General features: G+C 44.8%; 1 protein-coding gene across 3 annotated transcripts in view; it reads right to left on the reverse strand.

The window, feature by feature from the left end:
* ESF1 (ESF1 nucleolar pre-rRNA processing protein homolog) overlaps positions 1 to 6534 on the reverse strand; it is a 43310-nt gene extending 36776 nt beyond the window's left edge. Inside the window, exons 1-3 of one of the 3 annotated variants that reach the window (XM_038751614.1) lie at positions 6443 to 6534; positions 2345 to 2427; positions 1629 to 1692 (exon numbers count right to left, since the gene is read on the reverse strand). The gene's annotated coding sequence lies outside the window, so the exon portion shown is untranslated. The remainder of the gene's footprint in view (positions 1 to 1628; positions 1693 to 2344; positions 2428 to 6442) is intronic. The other 2 variants (XM_038751615.1, XM_038751616.1) reach the window with 2 other exon arrangements.
* Positions 6535 to 6610: the final 76 nt, after the last annotated feature.

Genomic DNA, 6610 nt, shown 5'->3' on the forward strand with positions numbered 1-6610 from the left:
AAGCAGCAAACACATTCCTGGTCCTGAAGGATCTTAAAAATCTAAGGGGGGGACGACATAAAACTTATTTGCAAATAGGCAGAAAAAAGAGCAAGGATATACAGAAAGTAGTACAACTCCATCAGGATGAAATAGCCAGATAAATCACTGAATATATAAACTCATCTGTAAAATGGGGATGAAGACTGTGAGCCCCATATGGAACAACCTGATCACCTCGTAACCTCCCCACTGCTTAGAACAGTGCTTTGCACATAGTAAGTGCTTAATAAATGATATCATTATTATTATTATAAACTTACACATGTATGGAAAAGCTGAAGATAGGCATGAAACACAAAAGTCCTAGAGATGGGTCTTGGGGTGACTTGAAAAGGGTGTTGTGACTTAACTGGGAATAGGATTATAAATGCTAATCAACAAGAGAATGAATATCTATAATGTGATTATTTAACTTAAAATGAAAGCAATTGAATTATAGTATTTCAATCAATCAATCATCATATTTATTGAGCGCTTACTATGTGCAGAGCACTGTACTAAGCGCTTGGGAAGTACAAATTGGCAACACACAGACAGTCCCTACCCAACACTGGGCTCACAGTCCTTGCCCAGGCTTACACTATGTACCTCAAGTAACTTTCAGAAGCAAACTCTACTTCCTTTTCCTAAACATAGATGATTTTTGATCTTACTGCCACGTTAGAAGGACGACAACAAGTTTAGAGGCGAGCTGCTACAAGTCAAAACTCCCCTGTGCTGGGCAGCGGCGGCACAGGAGAGAGTCGAGGGCGGAGACTCAAGTTTCCTGCGCGGAAGGCGGCAACGGTAAGCCACTTATGGATTTTTACCAAAAAAACTCTATGGATCCACTGCCAGAATGACTGCAGGTGGAGGTGGGGCGTTCTGGGAGAGATGTGTCCGTGATGTCGCTATGGGTCGGGCACGGCTCGGCAGTATAAGACAACAACAACAACTGGAAGAGATAATCAACTATGGGCTGCACTTTCGCAGCTCTGCTTTGCTCCAGAGTTGGAAGGGTGGAATGGGGTTTGGGCTGCATGGACTGGAATAGTAATCCCCGTAACCTAGGAAATTTACTATATGCTGGTCACTGTGCTAAGGGGGTAGGTAAAAGATAATCAGGTAAAGCTCAGTCTGTGTCCCACGCAGGACTCACAAAAAAGAGGGAGTTATCTTCATTTTACAGATGAGAAAACTGAGGGTCTTAGAGATTAAGTCACCCAGCAGGTCTGGCACAGCTCAGTCAATCAGTGGTATTTATTAATCAATCAATCAATCTTACTTATTGAGCGCTTACTGTGTGCAGAGCACTGTACTAAGCGCTTGGGAAGTACAAGTTGGCAACATATAGAGACAATCCCTACCCAACAGTGGGCTCTGCAAGTACAGTAGTGTTTTTAAACTGTCCAGAGCAGGGATTATGACCCAGGGCTCCTGGCCCTCTGCTTTTTTCCACCAGGCATGACTGAACTAATGTGCTACTTATAGTTGTCAGCTTGCAAGTTAAATTCACTATTTCCAATGAAATTATCCAATTCTTTTGCGGCTGATTCATTTTAAAGGCTGCCGGCACAGGGTGTGAAATAAGATCTCATGTTACTTACATAGATGATCTGCTAATGAGGCTCCTCTGTGGTCCCACAGATACTTCTTAAGCTGTTCCTGATGCTAAAAACAAGAATGGTCTCAGGTGAATTCCTTCGTTTACCATTTACATCTTAAGGACTCCAGAATATGAATGAGTAAAAAAAAAGTTTTTCAAGTGAAGGAATCTTATAACAGTGCATATAGTTATTCCTCGGATTACTCGATCGATAATATGTATCGAGAGTGTACTGTGTGCAGAGCACTGTACTAAGAGCTTGGGAAAGTACAATATAACAGAGTTGGTACGCACGTTCCCTGCCCACGATCAGTTTACAGTTTAGAGGGGAAGACAAACATTAAGTAAATAGCTTAGATTAAATAGGTTAATAGATTCAGGCTCACTATAACGTTTGTTCATTAGATTATTCATCCAAAATGAAAATCATTTTTCGATATTGATACATTATTAACCAAACAGAAAAATTATTTCTGGATAGTGCATATATGCAGTACAGAAACATTCGCTACTAAAAATTCACCCAAAAGGGCTCATTAGCATGGAGCCGCCGAACTCAGTTTAAATAAATTGGATTGTGTCCTTCATCATCATCAATCGTATTTATTGAGCGCTTACTATGTGCACAGCACTGTACTAAGCGCTTGGGAAGTACATGTTTAAAGCACACCAACCAATTAATAGTATTTCAATTGATGGTATTTAATGAGCACTTACTGTGGGTGAAGCACTGTGCTAAGCACTTGGAAAAGTACACAACAGCGATGGTAGCCGTGAACGGTGCCCACAGAGATCTTAGTCTACAGAGGGAGACAGACATGAAAATAAAAGAGAAATAATACAGTACGGTATTTATATAAGTGCATACCAAGTTGACTGGAGGCTGATATACTTTTGACATTCATTCATTCAATCCTATTTATTGAGCACTTCCTCCATGCAGAACACTGTACTAAGCGCTTGTACTAAGTATAATACAGCAATAAAGAATGACAATCCCTGCCCACAACAAGCTCACTGTCTGGGGGGGGACGGGGACAGACGTCAATACAAATACAAATAAAATCAATCAATCAATCATATTTATTTTTCAATATAAATAAAGGGACATCAATAGATAAAAATAAAATGACAGCTACATGCATAAGTGCTTTGGGGCGGGGAGAGGGAGGCAAAAGGAGCAAGTAGGGACAACAGTCTAGACTGCAACTCGTTGTAAACTAGTTAGAGAAGCAGTGTTGCTTGGTGGAAAGAGCCCGGGCTTGGGAGTCAGAAGTCGTGAGTTCTAATTCCAGCTCCGCCGCTTGTCTGCTGTGTGACCCTGGGCAAATCACTTCACTTCTCTGGGCCTCAGTTACCTTCTCTGTAAAATGGGGAATAAAACTATGAGCTCTATGCGGGACAGGGTCTTTGTCCAACCCAATTTGCTTGTACCCAGTTGAAGCAGTGTGGCTCAGTGGAAAGAGCCCGGGCTTTGGAGTCAGAGGTCATGGGTTCAAACCCCGGCTCTGCCAATTGTCAGCTGTGTGACTTTGGGCAAGTCACTTAACTTCTCTGTGCCTCAGTTACCTCATCTGGAAAATGGAGATTAAGACTGTGAGCCCCCTGAGGGCCAACCTGAACACCTTGTAAACTTCCCAGCGCTTAGAACAGTGCTCTGCACATAGTAAGTGCTTAATAAATGCCATCATTAGTACCCACCTGTGCTTAGTGCAGTGCCTGGCATAGAGTAAGTGCCTAACAAATACAATTATTATTATTATTATTATTATTATTATGGATTGGGCATGTGCGTTAACTCTGTTATAATAATAACGATGGTATTTATTAAGCTTTAAACTATGTGCCAGGCACTGTACTAAGCGCTGGGGTTGGTACTGCATTATAAAAAAGCAACATGGCTTAGTGGAAAGAGCCCAAGCTTGGGAGTCAGAGGTCGTGGGTTCTAATCCCGGCTCCGCCACTTGTCAGCTGTGTGACTTTGGGTAAGTCACTTCACTTCTCTGGGCTTCAGTTCCCTCATCTGTAAAATGGGGGTGAAGACCATGAGCCCCTCGTGGGACAACCTGATCTCCTTGTATCCTCCCCAATGCTTAGAACAGTGCATTGCACATAGTAAGCGCTTAACAAATGCCATCATTATTCTTCTCCGAGCCTCAGTTTCCTCATCTGTGAAATGGGGACGAAGACCGTGCGCCCCACGTGGGACAACCTGATCTCCTTGTATCCTCCCTAGCACTTAGAACAGTGCATTGCACATAGTAAGCGCTTAACAAATGCCATCATTATTATTCTCTGGGCCTCAGTTCCCTCATCTGTAAATGTAAAGTTCTCTCATCTGTAAAATGAAGACTGTGAGCCCCAGGTGGGACAACCTGATCTCTTTGTGGAGAAGCAGTGTGGCTCAGTGGAAAGAGCCCGGGCTTTGGAGTCAGAGGTCATGGGTTCAAATCCCGGCTCCTCCAGTTGTCGGCTGTGTGACTTTGGGCAAGTCACTTCAGTTCTCTGGGCCTCAGTTCCCTCATCTGTAAAATGGGGATGAAGACTGTGAGCCCCCCCGTGGGACCATCTGACCACCTTGTATCCTCCCCAGCGCTTAGAACAGCACTTTGCACATAGTAAGCGCTTAACAAATACCATTATTAATATGGGTTCTAACCCCGGCTTCACCGCTTGTCAGCTGTGTGACTTTAGGTAAGTCACTCCACTTCTCTAGACCTCAGTTCCCTCATCTGTAAAATGGGGGTGAAGACCGTGAGCCCCTCGTGGGACAGCCTGATCTCCTTGTATCCTCCCCAGCGATTAGAACAGTGCTTTGCATATAGTAAGTGCTTAACAAATGCCTTCATTATTATTCTCTGGGCCTCAGTTCCCTCATCTGTGAAATGGGGGTGAAGACGGTGCGACCCATGTGGGACAACCTGATCTCCTTGTATCCTCCCGAGCGCTTAGAGCAATGCATTGCACATAGTAAGCGATTAACAAATGCCTTCATTATTATTCTCTGGGCCTCAGTTCCCTCATCTGTGAAATGGGGGGTGAAGACCGTGCGCCCCACCTGGGACAACCTGATCTCCTCGTATCCTCCCCAGCGCTTAGAACAGTGCTTTGCACGTAATAAGCGCTTAACAAATGCCTTCATTATTATTCTCTGGGCCTCAGTTCCCTCATCTGTGAAATGGGGGGTGAAGACCGTGCGCCCCACCTGGGACAACCTGATCTCCTCGTATCCTCCCCAGCGCTTAGAACAGTGCTTTGCACGTAATAAGCGCTTAACAAATGCCTTCATTATTATTCTCTGGGCCTCAGTTCCCTCATCTGTGAAATGGGGGGTGAAGACCGTGCGCCCCACCTGGGACAACCTGATCTCCTCGTATCCTCCCCAGCGCTTAGAACAGTGCTTTGCACGTAATAAGCGCTTAACAAATGCCTTCATTATTATTCTCTGGGCCTCAGTTCCCTCATCTGTGAAATGGGGGGTGAAGACTGTGCGCCCCACCTGGGACAACCTGATCCCCTTGTATCGTCCCCAGCGCTTAGAACAGTGCTTTGCACGGAGGAAGCGCTTAACAAATGCCATCACCATTATCGTTATGATTAATTAATCAATCAATCGTATTTATCGAGCGCTTACTGTGTGCAGAGCACTGTCCTAAGCGCCTGGGAAGTCCAAGCTGGCAACACTGAGAGACGGTCCCTACCCAACAGTGGGATCGCAGTCTAGAAGGGGGAGACAGAGAACAAAACCAAACATACTAACAAAATAAAATGAATAGAAGAGATATGTCCAGGTAAAATAGAGTAATAAAAATGTACAAACATATATCATCATCAATCGTATTTATTGAGCGCTTACTGTGTGCGGAGCACTGTGCTAACCGCTTGAGAAGTACAAGTTGGCAACATATAGAGACAGTCCCTACCCAACAGCGGGCTCACAGCCTAAAAGGGGGAGACAGACGACAAAACCAAACATCCTGACAAAATAAAAGAAATAGAAGAGACATGTACAAGTAACATATAAGTAGAGTAATAAATATGTACAAACATATATCATCATCCATCGTATTTATTGAGCGCTTACTGTGTGCAGAGCACTGTACTAAGCGCTTGGGAAGTCCAAGTTGGCAACATATAGAGACGGTCCCCATTCATTCGTTCATCCAAATAAAATAAATAGAAGAGACATGTACAATATAGAGTAATGAATATGTACAAACATATCATCATCAATCGTAGTTATTGAGCGCTTACTGTGTGCAGAGCACTGTACTAAGCGCTTGGGAAGTCCAAGTTGGCAACATATAGAGACGGTCCCCATTCATTCGTCCATCCAAATAAAATAAATAGAAGAGACATGTACAATATAGAGTAATGAATATGTACAAACATATCATCATCCATCGTAGTTATTGAGCGCTTACTGTGTGCAGAGCACTGTACTAAGCGCTTGGGAAGTCCAAGTTGGCGACATAGAGAGACAGTCCCTACCCACCACTGGGCTCACAGTCTAAAAGGGGGAGACAGGGGACAAAACCAAACCTCCCTGCTCCAACACCTGTCTGCTGTGTGACCTCGGACAAGTCACTTCACTTCTCTGGGCCTCAGTTCCCCCATCCGTCAAACGGGGACGAAAACTATGAGCCCCCCGTGGGCCAACCCGATCACCCCGTAACCTCCTCAGCGCTTAGAACGGCGCCTCGCACATAGTAAGCGCTGAACAAATGCCGTCATCATTATCATCCTGACAAAATAAAATCAACAGAAGAGATGTGTCCAAGTAAAATATAAATAAATGGAGTGATAAATACGTACCAACCTAGATGCAGGCCCGCCAAGAGGTCACGGCGTGGATGGCTCGGGCCGTGGTCCGTTCCTCAGCGATGGCGTCGGCTGCTTCCCTCAGACGGCCGCTCCGACCGTCATGCACCGCGCGGGACGGCGCGCGGAGAGGGACAAATTTCTCCAGGCCGCCCGGTCGCG

The sequence above is a fragment of the Tachyglossus aculeatus genome, chromosome 9, assembly GCF_015852505.1.
Source record: "Tachyglossus aculeatus isolate mTacAcu1 chromosome 9, mTacAcu1.pri, whole genome shotgun sequence".
Taxonomy (NCBI): Eukaryota; Metazoa; Chordata; class Mammalia; order Monotremata; family Tachyglossidae; genus Tachyglossus; species Tachyglossus aculeatus.